Raw genomic sequence first — 19,077 nt, forward strand, 5'->3', positions numbered from 1 at the left:
GTAAACAAAATTAAATGAACTGTTCTGATATTGAGTAAATCTAGAAGATGCAAGCGTACTGTATAAAATTCTAGTAGTATGGGGTTAATGTCCTATGATTCTATATAACCTCATGGATGTACATTTCCTGTCTAAAACTGAGATGAAAGACATTTTCTATTTAATTTTTGGTCAAGAATGTACCTATCGAAAGGGCTACCAAATATTAGACTTATAGAAGTTGGCATGGCATTTGAAGTTGAATTGTGTCCTTTAGAGATGGAGCCTGTATGACCCCATTAGAACTTTATTCAAGAGACATTCCTTACCTTGGTACATTGGCAAACACCTATAATCCCAGTAGTGGGAACTGGATCAGGAGTTCAAGGTCATCCTCAGCTATATGAATTCAAAGACAGCCTGAATTGTATGACACACAGAGATGAAAAAAAAAAAAAAAACTTTTGGGGTGGTCTTAGCAGTTTAGGCACTTGCCTGCAAAAGCCAATGGACCTTGGTTTGATTCCCAGTATTCCCAGTATTTTCCATGTAAGCCAGATGCACAAGGTAGCACATGCATCTGGAGTTCGTTTGCAGTGGCTATAGGCCCTGGCATGCCCATTCTCCCTCTCTCTGTTTCTCTCTCTCTCTGTGTCTCTGCCTCCCCCTCTCTGCCTCTCTCTCTCTCAATCTCACTCAAATAAATAAATAAAAATAAAAAACTTTTTATTGATAATTTTCATATGTGTACACAATGTATTTTAACAATAGTCATTTCCCATGACTTCTTTTGTTCCTATGTCTTCCCTTTTCATATCCCTCCCACTAAACACCTTCTTTTCAAATAGTCCTTCTTCTATTTTTATGGTTTTTTTTTGTTTTTTTTTTTGCCTTCCTACATCATAAATGACAGAATATTGATGGGCCTGATACTGGACAGGTCTTCTACAGATAAGGCACTCCCCCAGTGCTCTGCCTCTTCCATTCTTTCCACTCCTTCTTTCACAATGTTCCCTGAGCTGTGAAGGGGATGATGTGGATGTCTCATTTAGTGCTGAGCACTCAAGCCACTTATTCTCAACACTTTGATGAGTTTTGAGTCTCTGTAGCAGTTGCTGCCATTTACAAAAAGAAACCATTTAATCTGAAGGTGAGAATAGCATTAATCTGTGAGCACTAACATAAATATTTCAAGGGAAATTTTATGGGTACAACATATCCATTTAGCCAAGAAAAAGTAATAGCTTCTACCTTTGGGTCTATGACTTTTCAAGCCATAAGCTTTTTGACTAGGTTTTCAGTGCCAGGAATGAATTCCTTCCTGTAGAGCAGGCCTCAAATCCAAAGAGAGAACAGCTGGTTAAACTATGGCTTCTGGGTGCAGCATTATCTACCCCCATAGGGTACTTCTGCCTAATCTCTCTCTTTTTATTTTAGTTCTATATTTTGATTAGTTAACAGAGAAGTAAGTTTCCATATGGCTTTCTCATAACTTAAAATAAGACTTTTCTCTTTGATCTACAATTTTACAAAAGATTACCTAATGAATTTCTCAATAGTTTTGATTTAACATTAATAATCTAAAATCACTTTTCCTTGACAAGTTAGTTATCTGTGGAAGCAAAGTAAGCACTGATTCATTGGTTGTCAATTGAAGGGCTTCCCAAAAGTTCACATCTGCACTGTGAACTCTGCACTATATTAAAATTTGCTGGCATATTATTCAGTAAGAAGCATTATATTTGATTGAACAGAACCACTTTTTTGTGCCTAAGTATCTGGATTTTAAGTTTGAAAATATATTTCTTCTTTTAATTTTTTTTTGTTCATTTTTATTTATTTATTTGAGAGTGACAGAGAGAGAGAGAGAGAGAGAGAGAGAGAGAGAATGGGCACATCAGGGCCTCTAGCCACTGCAAACGAACTCCAGACACCCCCTTGTGCATCTGGCTAATGGGGGTTCTGGTGAATTGAGCCTCGAACCAGGGTCCTTAGGCTTCACAGGCAAGTGCTTAACCGCTAAGCCATCTCTCCAGCCCTGGAAATATATTTCTGAAATGCTACAAACAGCTTTGCTGTCACAACGATAGTATCACAAATATAAGTTAACCTTTTCAAAGTGTCATAGTTGTAATGCTATAATCACTACTATGGTTGTAACATGGATATTCTCGGGCATTCTTACCACATAATACCGCTTCTCCTCCCCATACCATCTAACCCTAAACTGTCGCTTTTGATGTAGTTGCCGTATTTACTTTTCATGATGATCAAACTATTAACATATTTTTTCTTAGGGTTGTTGGCAATAATTTACCATGAATGGGGTGGCTTAGAACAAGCTAAGTGCATTGACACAGAAGTCCAAAGTCAAGACGTGGGCAGGCCATCCTCTGTGAAGGAGATAGAATAAGATCCTTACTTGCTTCTTCGTACCTTCTGGAAGTAGCTGGCAATCTTTGTTCTTGACTCAGTATAAGTATAATTGGCGCACCCACTCTACATGTCTTTTTCCCTATGTTTATGTATCTAAACTTTCCTCATCCTAGAAGAACTCCAGTTGGCCTAAAGATGGCAGAGTGGTTAAGAGTGCTCCCTGCCCAAGCATGAGTCCCAATATTCAGGCTTGAGGCCCCTAGATTGTTGAATTTGATTCCCAGAATGTATGTAAATAGCTGGGCATCACCACACATATCTGTAACCCCAGTCCTGCAGAGGCTAGAGACCAGAGAATTGCGCAACTAGCAAAACTGTGAAAACTGCAGAATAACTGATGAGACTCTATCTCCAGGAGAGAAGGTGATGAATAAAGGCAGGAGACATATGAAATTTTCCTCTGGCCTCTGTGTGTGTGTGGGGGGGTGCTTCTGCAGATACCCATGTATATACACCACACACACACACTACATCACACTTAGTACAAACATATACACGCATGCATGCGGAAAAAAAAAATGAGTCCTAGTCAATTGGCTTAACATAGCTTTATCTCAACTTGATTAATACACTCATTAGTTACTTACCTACCACTGTAAAAATAAATGAAATGTGTCAACTTATAGAGAGAAAAGGTTTAATTTAGTTCAGTGTAGTGGTGGTTTAATTCTGTGATTACTTAACCTGCTGAAGCAGCTCAAATGCTTCTGGCTTCTGGCTGGACAGGAATCATGAAAAGAGGACATAGAAGAACAAGAACTTTGCCTCATAGCCAGGGATGAAGAAGAGAAGGAGGAAACAGTTGAGGTCACAATAACGCATTCAAGGCCTTACCCCCAACGAACAATAGACTTCCTAACAGATTCTACCTCTTCAGATTTCTACTAACACCACCCTGGGTCTCACCTTTAAGACATGCCCTTAAAGAAAAACTTATGGTGCAAACTCTAGCATGCTGTGAAGGCAATCTTTCTAATAAAGCCATATTCTCAGGTATTGATTGTTAGTATTTGAAAATGTTTTTTAGGGAACATGATTCAGGCCATATAAATAAATCACCAATACTAAGTAGAATATAAGGACATTCATACCAAGCTATGAAATGTGGGATATGCAAAACAAGACCTAGACGTCTGAGTAGATGTGACAGCATATAGCACAGACGTTTGGAACAGTGAAGAAAGATTGAAGAAAGATATCTGACAGACTTTTATATACCAGGACCACACCCTGAAATTTCTACATCTCTACATAGTACTGTCAGGTGGGCGTAACTGTCATTTTAACCTGATTTCATAAATTAAGAAATGGAAACAAAGATGTACAAAAATTGGCTTAAAGTCATGGAGTTAATATGTGGAATCAAAATAGATAAGTCCAGGCAAATCTGACGCTGAAACCCACATCCCTGATAATCTTCTAGGTTAATGTGGGGGATGAGGAGGAGACAGGGGGGAAAGTTACTTGAGCAAGGGCAGTCAAGAACAAGAACGACCACTGTCGTTTTATCTGAGCTGTCCTGCCCTCTTCTTACCTGTTGTTTGGCTGGTGGCTTATGTAGATGACAGGCTCTCAAACTTGAACAAGCAATCTGTCACCCAGGGGATATGTTGAAGCATGGAAGGGGACATCCCTACAGTTTCAGGTTCTTCAGGTCTTGGAGGAGATCTGGCAATTCACATTTCTCATAAGTCCCCATGTTATGTAGCCGAAGCTACAAAGCGAGTAACACACACATCTCAGAAACACCAAAAACTAGTCAGGTCAGAGCAGGAAAAATAACCCCATACACATTCAAAGGGAAGGCAATAATAATGTAGAAATTATAGCCAAGTGTTCCAGAAAGCACCCCAAACTTCCCTTTAAGAAATAATGTGAAATACTGAATGTAGATGTGTGTGGATTGCATGTGTGACCACATGCGTGCACCCACCCACACCACTCTTCCAATCTGTTACTGGGCTTGCTGGATTGATGACAGCTTGAAAGTATCATAATAAGTTTTAGACTTTTGAAACTGTGGACTTGAATTCTTGTCCAGGCTTGTCCTTAAATTAGTCAGGTATTTCTTGTCTCCATGCCACACTGCCTCACCCTCCCAATATAAAATCAGCGAGTTAAGATAAGGAAGTAGTTAAATACATGTGGCATCTAGCCATGCATTGTTGTTTTTCAAGAAAATAATGATAGGAAAAAATGATCCTTAATGTGTTTTCTCTTATTAACCTTTTACAGGAACATAATGAGAGAAGCTACAAACATACAGGTCTCATAAAACACCTACCAGAGGTAAACAAAGTTAATTTTTGGGCTCTTAGTTCAGGGATGACACACATGCATGGCTTACATTAGTGTACGCACTGATTTGTGCTCTTCTTTTTTTTAAAAAAAATTCCATCAGTAATGTTTTAATTAATGAGTTTCATGATGAAATCTGAGTGACTTGCCTTGTACTTCATTCGCATTTGTTGCCCTTCCCCATGGACCTCTCAAGACCCCCCATCCCCCTCTAGCTGACCAGCCCTCTGCCCAGGTTAGTTCCTGCTCCTGCTTCCTTATCACAGCTAACTTATAACCCTCTCCTTTTCCCACCTACTGTACCACCTCTTCCTCCCATCTCATGATACCTTCATATACACTAATAAACACATGCTTGTACACCCATGGATCCATACAATTTTAAATCCAGGTTCTCCACATAGGAGACAACATATGACGTTTGCTTGAAATGAATCAGGCTCATTTCTCTTAACATCATAGTGTTTTAAGCAATAGTTCAAGCTCATATTTGTATATTAGTATTGTTATATGTATAATTACTTATTTATTATATATAGAGAGAAGGGAGGGGGAGAAAATGGTCGTGCTAGGACCTCTCCAGCCACTGCAACTGAACTCCAGACACATGTGACACCATGTGCATGTGGCTTACATGGGTCCTGGGAAGTCAAACCTGGGTCCTTAAGCTTTGCAGGTAAGTGCCTTAAGCCATAAGCCATCTCTCCAGCCCGGTGTTAATAATTTTAGTGCACTGTGGTCTCACACGTTGTGTCGTTCATCACTTACTGTTAGGATCCCAGACTGTGTCTAACTTAGAGTATGATAACTCAGCATGATTGTAGTGTGGGTAAGGAGCCCAGTACAGCAGCTTGGATGTTCTTGTCCATGCTAGACAAGGGGTTGCTGGAACAAAGAGTAGTCTAAGTAATTTAGAGACCCATAAAACATTAAATCAGAGCAGGGTGTGAGATGTGCTCAGTGATGCCACTTTAATATACAGAAGGAGAAAGGTCATGCTTATGTGGTTATTATTCATATAGATCATGCAGAAAAAAAAAAAACTTTAAGGAAATAAGGTGTATCTGTTGTGTCAGCAGGTGGTATCACTTGCTTTTTAGATGAAAATGTTTTGTAAATTTATTTGCTGTTTTCAGCATTTCCTGTTCAGTCTGTAATTGGGGCTTAGCTGAGATTTGCTGTAAGAAGCAGCTTTGATATCAGCATCTGCAATGGACCTGAAGAGTAAGAAGGGAACATCTGGGTGAAGAGACAGCAAGAGACAAGTTCTCTTCTTTCTAGACAGCAGAGAGTTTGGCTTGAAAGGAGGGGGGAGTGTTAAGCTTTAGTAAGGTTTAAATAAATTCATACAACTCCCTCAGTCGCTAGGGCCCCGTCACACTCTCCCGGAAAGCGCAGACTGTAAGGTAGAAGGACCAGTGCAAGGCAATGGGGCACAGTCCCACAGAGGGTGCTTTGAGGGATTTGGGTGAAGATGGCAGTAAACTGAGGTTTTATTTCATTTTATTTATTTTTTTTTTCAACCAAGGAGCACAGAGCCATTCCAATATCCTTTATCCAGAAGGCTGCAGGGGCGAGCTGCTGGAAGCTCAGGCTTCTGGGAGCCCTTCCTGCCTGGATCCCATTCAAACAAGGAGAGAAAGCCGGTGGGGGAAGCCTGGGCTCAGTACTGAAGTGTGAAGGAGAATCTGAGGGCCATTCAGAGCAGCAGGATTGCCAGGGCCTCCGAGCCCAGAGTGACCAAGAGGGGGGCGGCCTCCAGGGCTCAGTCTGGACTTGTAGGAAATGTCAGAGGCAGCAGCCCTCGGGAGGAGAGGAGAGCGGCTCAGCTCTGCGTGGGAAGGCATCTTCTGATTGATTCCCTGGTGCTAGAGCTGGTGACGTGAGTCAATCAGCACAGGATTTGCGTGGGGTGGGGAGAGAGAGAGAAGGGAGTGGGAGGAGAGGAGAATGGTGGAAAGAATGCCAAAAGAGGCTGTGGTGCCTTTCAGACCACCCGCTGGGTGAGAACTGTGCTAGCCTGCAGGAAGAAAGGCTGCAGTGTCCCCAGTGACTGACTGCGCCAGCCACCAGCAGCATGCTGCTCTTGTAGCCCTAGCTAACCTTTCTGGAATGTGGGACTCCACTCCAAAGGAGACAGTCTGCAGAAGCCTTCAGAGCATGAAGGAGAGAGTGATGGGCCCTGGTGAAGGCTTGGCCATGATTGCATTTGCCTCAGGGAAGGCCACTGTGTTGTGGGTGTCCTGGAGGGTGCCTGTCACCCAGGTTGCCCATGCTTTGATTTCACCCGGGGCATCAGTAAGACCAGCAAAGTGACAGAAGCCCACAGAGGATCATACAGTAGAAGGGGACCTTCAAGCAGGTCTAGTGTGGGCAAAACTCCTCTACGTTTTCCAGTTAAGGGAAAGGAGACACAGCTTATTTAAAAAACTTGTGGACAGCCAAAGAGAAATATAAAACACAGAAGTGCATAGGTAGATAAATAAGAGGAAGCCATCACAGTTAAATCCGAAGGAATTGTGAGACTGGCATTGTGAGAATGGCAGAGAATCCAAAGAAAAGAGTCTGACTATGTCCCCTACTCCTGATGTTCCACTTCCAAGGTCGGGGTGAGCCGCTACTCTGGGCTTGTCCTGGCTGAGGCCCTGTGCTCCTTGGAAAGCTTATGTTGACCTAAGAGGGTCCTCCTTAAAGTGTCTGTCTTAATCTCCCATGTAGAATGACAACCAGTCCCCAGATACTGACACCTCTCTGGTCTGCTAGAGCCCAGTCACAGCTCTGGCTTCAGGGTCCCAGGTTAAAATTAAGGCGTTCCTATGCTGCTTCATTCTTCCCCATCTGTCAACTCCTCAAAAGTATGCTCTCCATGAAGCAACAGCTAAGTCTGTCCTGGTCACCATTCTATTCCAGGATGAGAACAGCTCCTGGTAAATATTTCTTATTGCTCGAGTAAGGACATATTATTGGAACCTAGGAAAGAGTCATAGGTTTTCAAAAGGACACAAGGTAAGTATTGAAGACAGGGCTGGGGATGGTCAGGATAACCCATTCTGGAAGGACATTGACCACCAGGAATTCTAAGATGTGGTGTGGGTGGGGGGGATCTCATTTAGGAGGTTCCAAAGGAAATCAGAACATGTAGGATCTTCAAATGATCAGAAACTTAAAACTCTCCTATCTATCCCACCCTCCTCAGATCTGAATAGGATCTTGTGAAGGAGAGGAAGTGGCTAGATGCTGAGCATTCCAAAGGGTTTGCTGTGTGCCCGGCACAGTCCAGCAGCTCATGTACGTAGCATTCCCTGCCCACATCACATGCAGGTATAGGCCCTGGAATTTAGTGGCACTCCTTCAGATTGGAGCTAACAGATGTCACTAGATTTGTGTGTGGAAAACCCTGCTTAAGGGCATAGCCAGGGTATTAACCTAGATTTATTTCTGACTCCCGTGTCCCTAGCTTTTTCTGGACAGACATTCGCCTTAGTGAAGTTTGTACACTGTAGCAGTCAATTTCCTTGGGCTTTCTGCATTCCGGAGAAGTTTAAGTTATTACTAAAAGTCTAAGCCTGCCTCAGGTCTGTGTGTGTGTGTGTGTGTGTGTCTGTGTGTGTTCACACACATGTTCCCTGTGTATTCATGTGTTCTAAACATTGCCGAGTGGGTGAAAGCTATTCTTTAGAATAACCTTTCCATCTTAGTGATGTCACCTTCTGATGAAAGGAAAGAGATGGAATTTTAACGTCTAGTGGCATCAATAATAAAAATCAATGTGAATTTACTCAGTGTGGGGTAGATTGCAGATCGCATGTCTTCCTATGTGACCTTACATGACTGACAAGACTGAGAGCTGACGTGTCTGCCTCTGTGATTGAATTCTGAAAGAAAAGAGGATTGTGTCATTTTCTTAATTTCAGGGGTCTGGATTGATCTATCTGCTACTATCTTGGATTACCTAAGGGTAGATGATTCTAGTTTGCTGTTGCCTCAGAAGAGATGTCCTTTCACGTTTATTACTGATGTCTATTCTACAAGTGGGCTTCTGGTGACAGCTCAGCTCCTTCTGTGTCACCAGGATGTCCACTGAGGCCCAAATCCTGTGATTTACCAAGTTGATGGGAGGTGAAGGATGATGAGGCCTGGCGGCTTCTCATTCTCAATGTGATGTCATTTCCATTGACAATTCAATAGGATGAGGGTTGCATGGAGGAGTCACTTCCTCCTTATTTGTTTATTTTTTTATAGGTGTGACCATGCGACTATAATTGAAGTGATTAAACTTTCCTAGGGCAGATATGTCTTTATTCACATGGACAAGTAAAATAGAATATAAAGCCAGTCTTAAGTTATCAGTGAATTACTTGACTTGCTCAGCTTACCCACAGTTCTGCTCATCTTTAGCACGGAATTCCACTGTGGTTGGGCTATGTTCATAGACAGGCTTACACATTATAGGCTTGACACATGAATAGACAACTTGGGTCTATGAAAGGTTTTTTTTTTTTTTTTTTCAAAATCATCTTTGGTGCTCATAGGTGTGGCAACTTTCACAGAATGGTCAGATCCTGTGGCTTGAGAGATAAAGAAAAGAAAAGTCTTGTCACTGTAGAAGAAATTTTGGCCTGCCCGTCTTCAGGGCTTTCTTCCTCCAACACAGCATCACCCAGGCTGCTTCCTGACTTAAGGCCAAAGGAGCCACTAGGAGGAGCTAAGCACTGACCAAGTTTCTGCTCACCAATAGTTAACTCACAGTGCTTCACAGAGCGCCCAACCTCTGTTGGCTGCAGGCTCGGGGCGTTTAATTATGTATGTGGTAATGGATGGACCGGGCATGTCTGCCCTTCAAGCTGAGAGCTGAGGAGAGCAACTGTGTCTTCTTGTTTCGTTTGTGGGTTTGTTCCTGTGAGGAGGAAGGCACTTGAGCCTTCTGTAGACAGAAGCGTGGAGAAAGAGCTGCATCAGCAAAACTCCAGAATGACTGCCAATGAAAACACACACACACACACACACACACACACACACACACACACACACTTCTGGGTCTCTGTTTCTGATGCTTCCTACAAACTTTACAGATACAAAAACTACCGGAGAAACAAACTCAGGTCACAATGAATGCATTCTGGGGTTCCTTGCATAGTCAGCATGTGGGGGAAGGGTGAAGAAGGAAGAGGCCTTGTTTGGCTTTGAAAGCCAGCTCTGCCAATTTTGGGGGAAAAGTTTCTTAATTTGTGCACTACTCTTTTCTCCCTCTGCGTCCATCTGGGGTTGAAATGAGGGGAAAATGAGTCAGATCCTTACATGCATATGAGGGAGTAGCCAGCTCTGCTGGCCGGGTCTTCTCTTTCTCAAGGTCTGCTGAATGCACTCCACACTGGCATTGATGTCCAAGGGCAAGAGCAATGCTACCTTCTGCTTTCTACTGAGCAGCTCAGCACAGTCACTTCCAGAGGCAGCTCTGCACTTAAAGTTCTCCGTGAAAGTGGACGTGAGAGTCTTCAAGCAACTTTGAACCATCTGAGATGACTCCTTACAGTATTGTGTTTAACTCAATTTGCAATCACAGCCCATTGTTGGCAGGAATTCAAGGATTCCATTTTTGGTTGTCCTAACATGCTAGTAGAGGAAAGAACATTGCAGATGTATATCTTTGAGTATTTTTTTTTTTAATGTTTAAAAATAGTTAAAGGTACCCTTTTAAAGTAAATCGATCTTTCCAACTTTGGGACTTAATATGGGAAAAACTGTATATTCTTGTTAAGCAAATGTTGGGAACTGGTCATGTCCCTGTTCTATATACTTATGACTTTTTTCTCTGTTTTATTGTCTTATTGCTGTGTAGTCTGGGATGGATGCCAACTAGAAATTCTCCTGCCTCAGGTTCTCAAGTGCTGGGATTACAGACATGTGCCACCATGCCTAACTGTAATTTCACTTGAACTAATTGCATAGTCATCTTGAAGTAAAAATTTCATATTTTAAATAATAATTTTTGGTTACTGAATAATCAAGCAATAAAAGAAAATGTAGATGATAAGAGTTTATTATACAAATAAAAAATCATATAGTAAATTAGCTATTGTGCAATGCCCTTTATGGATCTCTTTTTGGATCTCTTCTTGCTGATATCTGTTTTATATGTGTATGCATTAATATACATGTGCATGTATTTGTTTAGGTGTTCAGGTCAGATTATCTTACATGGTCTAATTATTTCTCCTTTTTTTTTGAGGCAGGGTCTTGCTGTAGCCCAAGATGCTCTGGAATTCACTGTGTAATCTCAGGGTGGCCTTGAACTAACTGTGATCCTCCAACCTCTGCCTCCCTAGTGCTGGGATTAAAGGTGTGTGCCACCATGCTTGGTGGTCTGATTATTTCTCAGAATTATCACAAATATTATGTCATTGTAGATTTAGAAAATACTGTCCATTCATTAATCATTTATTCATTTCACATATGTAGCTGGCCATTTATAAGGTTTCTGTTATTTTATTTTTTGGTTGTTCAAAGTAGGCTCTCTAGCTGAGGCTGCTGACCTAGAATTCACCATGGAGTCTCAGGGTGGCCTCCAACTCAGGGCAATCCTCCTACCTCTGCCTCCCGAAAGCTAGGATTAAAGGCATGCACCACCATGCCTCGTGATAAGTTTTCTATTTTATTTTCTCTCTTTACAGAGTATTTAAGAGTATGAACATTGCAAACAGACTGCTTGAGTTTAAACTCCTGCCTATATGACCTCATCTAGTCAATCAATTTCAAAATACCTTAGCTTCCTTGCCAATGTAATTGGGACAGTGTTATTGTATATTACATAAAGATTTTAAAAATATTTTAGTTATTTATTTGCAAACAGAGATATGTGGCAGGGTAAAGAAAGAAAGAGAATGAGTATGAGTGCACCAGGGCCTCTAGTCACTACAAATAGACTCCAGATGCATGTCACTTTGTGCATCTGGCTTTATATGGGTACTGGGGTATTGAACCCAGGACAATGGGTTTCACAGACAAGTGCCTTAACTGCCAAGCCATTTCTTTAGCCCTTGTATAGAGTTTTGTGAGAAGTAAAGTAATTTGGATAAAGCAACTTAAAAATGGTATTCAAAATACATTTGACCAATGTTAGCTACTGTGTATGTTATAAACATACTGGGGGGAATATGAATAAATGTTTAATTACATTTATGATTATTTTCTGCACTAAGGAAACAAAAGTTTGGTGCCATTTTTCTATTTTGCACACCTTTCTCTTTTTTTAGTGGGAGGCATGTATATGTGTGTGTGTGTATCATGTGTGATGCGGCATGTATGCAGCTGCATATACCACTACTGTGTGCATGGAGACCAGAGAACATTCAATGTCCTCCAACATCACTTGTCAGTGTGTTGCCTTGAGATGACGTCTCTCACTGAACCAAGAGCTGCTGAGGGTTTTTTGTTTGTTTGTTTGTTTGTTTGTTTGTTTGTTTGTTTGTTTGTTTTGTTTCCTTTAGGTAAGACCGGCTGATTATCCAGTCCTACAGATTATCAGTTCTTTGCTCCTCATAGGATGGTGTTGCAAGCACACATGACCACACCCAGCTACTTATGTCAATGCTGGGAAACTGAACTCAGGGCAAAAGAGGTCCTCTCACACCCTCATGCTTGAGCTAGAAGTGCCCTAACCCGCTGAGCCTTCTCCCGAGCCCTATGGGCCTTTCTTTAATGAGGACAACATTTCAGGAGGAGCCAGGGGTTCCCTGCCTATAAACAAATTAGAGCACTGGTGCTTTTGAAGAAAATGGGAAGTCCCTGGAAATTATCAAAGAGAAATGACATAGGAGTCAGCTCTCTGAAGATCACTCTGGCCATTGGCTATGGGTTCAATGATGGTATAGTGAAACCAGAGCAGAGTGTACCAGAGTGGTCTAGTGTGATGATAGGTGAAACTGAAGGGAGAGGGTTGTGGTGAGGCCAGGGTAGGCCATATTTGGTGATTCGTTAGCATGTAAAGCCAACCGTGTTTGCTGATAGGATATATAATGGGAAAGGAGAGTGAAGGATAGCACCAAGGGCATTGGAAGGACGTAACCCTTGGCAAGATGGAGTTGGGGAAGGTTGTGGATTGGGGAGGTTCTGGGGTGATGGTTTGCTGCTTAGTTTAAGATCTCTACATTCATGTCTTCTAGGAATATATATAGCTAAGTCTGTTTTGGGTATTCACCATATAAATAACTATTCTCTAAGTAAACTTCCATCTGGAAATATACTGTGAAAAGATATGTCATAAAATTTTACTATTTAAACATTACACATGCAGGCCTGCAACTTAGTAATTGTTGCTGCAATTGTTTGTAGCATTGACCAGTGAAATATGGTTTTGAAAGAGTGAGAACATTGTAGTTATCTGCATTGTTTAGTACGATTGAATTATGTAATAATACTTTCTTTTATTTTGTTGTATCCTTGTTTTAAAATTCTCCACGGATAGTGTATTTACTGTATTGTGTGCCCCTTCACCACACTTCTCCAATTCCCTTTGTTTCATGGAACATAGTTATGTATAGGGATTTACTTTGCAAGTTCCAGCTGCAGCTGAAGTTATGGTGAAGCTAATTAATTTTGAGCTGCCATATCTAGAAGGGGCCATAAAAATGTGTCAACAAAAGTGAGATAACATTTGTTCTTGGGGGCATTGAAGGGGCAGTCGGCTATGTTGGCATCTAAGGAACTCATTTTGGGAATTGATGGTGTGGTTTGAGTGGAAAACATTTAATGGCTCATAGTTTTTGCATAGTTAAGGTTTTAGAAAGGTATTCTCTTGTAATTGTTAGAATTCAGTAGCTTCATTAGAATTATGGCATCAAGGAGTAAGGTCAGAAAATTCTCACTCTACTTCTCAACTGCATTGGCAAAGAACAAAATGACATGTGAAAGCTACAGGAAGCTAGTCTATAAAATTATATTTCCCATTATCATTTATTTACATAAAATTCTGAGGATTCAGTTTTAACAGATACCTCATCAAAAGATTCTTTCTACCAAGGATTTTATCAGTAAGAATTAAGTGTAATTGAAGTGAGCTATACAATGAAATTTTATTTATATATTGCTCTGAATCTGATCGACTATGCCATCTTCAAAATTAAATTCAAATACATGACTTTTTCAAGCAATATAAGATGAAGAGACACATTTCTTTTTAAGATTATGGATAAACTTTCAAGAGGAATGGGTCATACAAACACAATAAAGACAGATTTAAATTTCTACTAATCTTGTGTTAAATTTGCCTGTGGTTGATAACTGAAAGCTTAGATGTGCCACCACTCCATGGAAATTAATCAGCAAAAAGGAGGTTGATAGATTACCCATTCAAGGTTATATACAATTAATCATTGAGAAAAGTGATTGAAAATACCTTAAATTTTAGAGCTATTAGATGACATGAATTTCAGAACTCTCACCTTCTATAACATTCCCAGTAACAAATTTTGAATATAAATTTAACTTTTGTAGCTCGCAATACTACAAAAAAAATGAACGATGATAGGTCAGAAGATTATAGTATTTCTGTTCTCTTCATGGAAAATTCATTGCATATGAACAGGCAGAGGATATTATATAGCCAAATATGGGAAATTATATAGATGCAAGTCAGAGAATAGTGTAAAATATTATATTTTCTTATTTTTATATCTGTTTTAATTTTCAGCATTTTAAAACTTACACTGCTTCATTTTTTTCACTGCATATTAATATTAAACTAATATGTAACATTAAGCTTTGTATTTGATTTTGTACTCATAATATTGTATCCTTTTTTGTCCTCAAAAAGAACTCTCAAAATTGTATTAGGTTCAATGTCTTGATGTGTCATTGTGGCCATCTTGTCTGGGTAGCATCTTCGTGGACTTCCTGAAGTGAGAGCTTGTGCTCTTGTAGACTTCTCTGGTCTCACTGACGTGGGACAGACATCTGGGAGGTCCTGTGCACTTTGGGTACTGATGGGCGAGCCTGACTCAGGGCTTGTCGATGATGTGGCGATGGACCCAAGTAGCTGAGACCCATAGCCCAGAACGCCTGGCCCAGAGCTCCATGGAGCTCAGCCTCACCTCCGAGGCTGTGGTACAGAAATGCTTCCCCATCACCCTCTCATGTGACACGTGCACTTCAAAGACTTGAGTCAGAGGAGCAGACCTCAAGTGTCCTGAGTCACCTCACAATCCTGTGCGTGCTCCACGAGGCCCATGAAGCCTCTGTGTGAGAAGGTGCGTGAGAGCGGAAAGAATCCAAAACCAGAAGGCCCACCTAGGGTCTAGAGAAGCCGCTTAAATTCTGACTTGTACCCCTTCTTGTCTACGTCTCTGCAAGTGTGTGGGTGGCTTTGTGACATAACCTGAAAAGAAATGGAGACAACACTCATCCCCGCCCTTCTGAGGAAAGTGTACATTTGCAACCCTGTTTGCTATCCAAGAACAACCTTCTCTCCCCTGCGAAGGCCAATAAGGAAAGAATTAGTGGAACGGCTACATGGGGAATGCGGATTATGTGAGATTTTCACCTACTCTTAGTAGGCCACCTTGTCCTAGCAGGAATCACTTTTGGTTTCCAACAACATGCCAGAGAACAAGGCCAGGACCTGCATATGTTAGTCCTAAAATGCATCGTTTGTTTCCGAGGAGGTTGAAGTGATTTTCCTCGCAGAGGATCTCAGCGGTAGTTGGCTCGCCCAGAGGGAAGCCAGGGTTAAGTCACTTAGGAAGTCACATGAGTCAGTGGGCCTGGGCAGATGGATGGGGCCCACTTGGCAGGTTGTACCCCACAGAGACGGCTCCCCACCACTCCAACCAGTCACTGCCCTTCCAGGAAGGCTTTCCTGGGTGACACAGGGGCCAAGGGAAATATGCATAATGAAGGTGTCTCTTGGCTTGCAGTCTGGACATTGCATTCTTTTACCCCCCCCCCCCCCAACACCCGGCCTGACCTTCCTCCCCACATAGCTGAGAGCCAAGCGATTTCACACAGCTTGACTGAAACAGATACCGAGTCATGGGAGACTTTATATCTGAGCTGTATAAATGCAACACCATGGGATGCAAGGCAGCAGGGACTGTCAAACGTCCAAGTGTTAATATCGGGGAGATTATGAGAAATTCCTTTTTAATTTAAGCAAGTTCGTTTTTTATGGAAGCCAATGTGTTTCAATTAAATGTGCAAAACTGCTAAAGCCTGTAGGATATATAAACTAAGGTAAGCTAATAAAGTCTTAAGGTATGTTAACAAAGTCCAACATGTTTATGCTAACAAACTCAGTGATTCAAGAAACTCACACTTGTGCAGTCTCTGTGGCTGGCTAGGTGTGAGCGAGTCGCACGTCAGATGCACACCCAGACATTCTGACATGTTATGTGCCTATGGGCAGTGTTGCTGGAGGAGCTGTCACAAAAATAGAATGATTATGAAGCCCATCTAATCTTTTGGATGAATATTTATGGAACAAGTTATCAATCCAGATCAATCTATTTAATTTACCAAGGGTGATATCTAAACACTGTTAATGACTGTGGGAGAGGGATCCCTGGTTCAGTTGCACTCAGCCTATTTAAAGAGCTGAGATTCCATCTCGCAGATCAACAATGGGGTCTTGAGGGAGAACTAGCTATATTTCACACAGGGGACGCCACACCACAGCATTTAGCGTTGACTCCTGCGAGATAAACTTTTAAAACTGTTTAGCTTCCAAGTTAACCTCTGGGTGACTCTCCTTTAGAAATAAAAATTCTCACTGGTTATTCAGTCCCCTTGAGGGCCCCTCCCCACTGGGTTATACAAACAATTTAGCTGGTTTTTTTTTTTTTTTTTTTTTTTAAGTAAAGGAAAATAAAAGAATCCCTCAAGGCAGCTTATGGAAGTTTTATGTCCAATGTAAACAAGGGACAAAATGCAAAAGGACAAAATAAAGAGGAGACAGGGATCCACGAAGACCAGCCACACCAAATCAGACAAAGAAAGCTTTTGTTACAGTCCTTTTAAAAGCAATTTTTGCACTAATTTTTGCAGTTTTTAACTTATACTTAAAATTGATGACTACTAAGTATTGATTTAAGACACAGCCCATCAGTCGATCGACCTGCCTGTGTGTGAGAATGGGGTGTATGTGGGAAGCGCAGGGAGGAAGGCTGGTTGCGGGTCCCCCACTGAGAAGGCCGTGGCTGACAGTCAGGTCTGCATCTGTGACTGCTCTCCTCGAGGCAGCTCAAATTTGATGTTTATGTCCTCCTTCTGTCTTTTGAAGGAAACACCCTCAAGATAAGTGGGAAAGCAGGAGGGACAGATGCCTTGGGCGTCACTGAAGGAGAAAATCCCTAGATGCCAAAGTCAGAGTCTCCCTCAGGACTCTTTCTATGTCCCTAACTTCTTCCCTGAGAATTTACGGGGACCTATTCACGGGGTGATGGAACTTCCATATAGTACTCTGTGAGTAGAAAAGAGTGCCGTGGTAAAGGCTGTCTGAAGTGAACAAGAGTAGATTCTAGAGGGTGTTTTATTTATTTACTCACTTATTTATTTATTTATTTTTTATTTTTGTTTTGTTTTGTTTTTAAGGTATGGTCTTACTCTATCCAGGCTAACCTGGAATTCACTTTGTAGTCTCAGGGTGGCCTGGAACTGGTGGTAATTCTCCTACTTCTGCCTCCTGAGGGCTGGGATTAAAGGCGTGTGCCACCATGCCCAGCTAGATTCTAGAGTTTTGAGCATGCTGAATGATGAGAATTTGGCTCAGGCCAAAAGTTGCATACAAGACAGAAAAACGGGTTTTCCCAGTCCTATTCTTTGGAGCTCATTGCTGTGTCTCCTCACTGTCCCGGCAGCAATCTCTTCAATAAAACGGGGATCAGAAAAGGAAACCTTCACAATGCAAACTGGCCCCTGGGAGCCAGGACTGGTTAATGGGCAATGTTATGGCTCATTTGCAAAACAGGATCCTAGCAGGGCCTCTGTTTACTTTGTTCCTACCATTCATATCAAGAAGACAGAAAGCAGACATGAGAGAGGACTTTTTTTTTTTTTTTTTTTTTTAATCTAAGCTAAATAGAGCAACTAGATTAGGAGCATCTAAGCATGAAAGAGTCCAAGTTATCTGGGGATTTATTACAAATAATGTTTGTAAAAGAACGTCAAAATGCTAGTACACTTTTCATTTTCCTGCTTTGGCAGAATAAACTCAAGTTCAAATAAAACATTGGAAGCTTGTTTATAGATTCCAGTTATTTCCTCTCCTACAGGAGCACCTGTTATCCCAGTGATGGCTGATTGACATCAGGACTTGCATCATTATAACATTTGCGTGCCCACGTGCAGATAAGCTGACAGGAGGCTTGGGGGCAGGGGTGCAGGAACGAATGAGCATGCCTGTGTCGGTGGTTCCATCACTGTTATGCCAGGCCGAGTTTTCTTCCTAGTTGCCCATCTGGCCAAGACCAGGAACAAGCCCTGTGGTCTGCACCCACAGATGATGGTGGGATCATGTTCCCTTCATTCTGCACCCTCCACTCTCAGGTTCCAAAGAGGACCACCTTAGGTCTTGGAGATGGATAACTCCCCAACTGGTCAGGCAGGTTTACTTGAACTGTATTTAAACTTATGCTTCTGTTTTTGGAGTTCAACCTTTATAAACAGTTGCTCTGCAATCTTAAATTTAAACAAAAAGAATCAAGAGAAGAGAAAATCCCTCTGAAAAACAAGCCAGATAGAACTAGCTCACTGAGATGGCCAGATGCTCCACAGCTTTCCTTGGGTGGGTGCACAGGACATGTTTACTGGATCGGCCTCCTCTCCCAGTACATACAGCTGCCTGAACACACTCAAAGAACAGCATAAGATTTGCCTTCCTTCTGGGCTGGAGAGATGGCTTAGTGGTTAAGCACTTGCCTGTGAAGCCTAACGACCCCAGTTTGAGGCTCGACTCTCTAGGACCCATGTTAGCGAGATGCACAAGGGGGCACACCCATCTGGAGTTTGTTTGCAGTGGCTGGAAGCCCTGGCGCACCCATTCTCTCCCTCTCTCTCTCTCTCTCTCTCTCTCTCTCTCTCTCTCTCTCTTTCTCTGCCTTTTTCTCTCTGTCACTCTCAAATAAATAAATAAATAAATAAATAAATAAATAAATAAATAAATAGAAGATTTGCCTTCCACTTTGCCTCATTTTCTCAGTTGAGGACTAAGCAACTCTGGTCATTTCACAGCGTAAGTGGGCCAATCCTCCTGGAAGCTTCTTCAGAGCTCTGTTTTCTTCCGGTGTCCAAGTGAAGTTATGTCAGGCCACTCCATTTTGCTGTTAGCCAGTTGTTACACATTATAAAATGCTTTGTTGGCCCTAGGTACTAGAT

The sequence above is a fragment of the Jaculus jaculus genome, chromosome 4 (genome assembly GCF_020740685.1).
Source record: "Jaculus jaculus isolate mJacJac1 chromosome 4, mJacJac1.mat.Y.cur, whole genome shotgun sequence".
NCBI lineage: Eukaryota > Metazoa > Chordata > Mammalia > Rodentia > Dipodidae > Jaculus > Jaculus jaculus.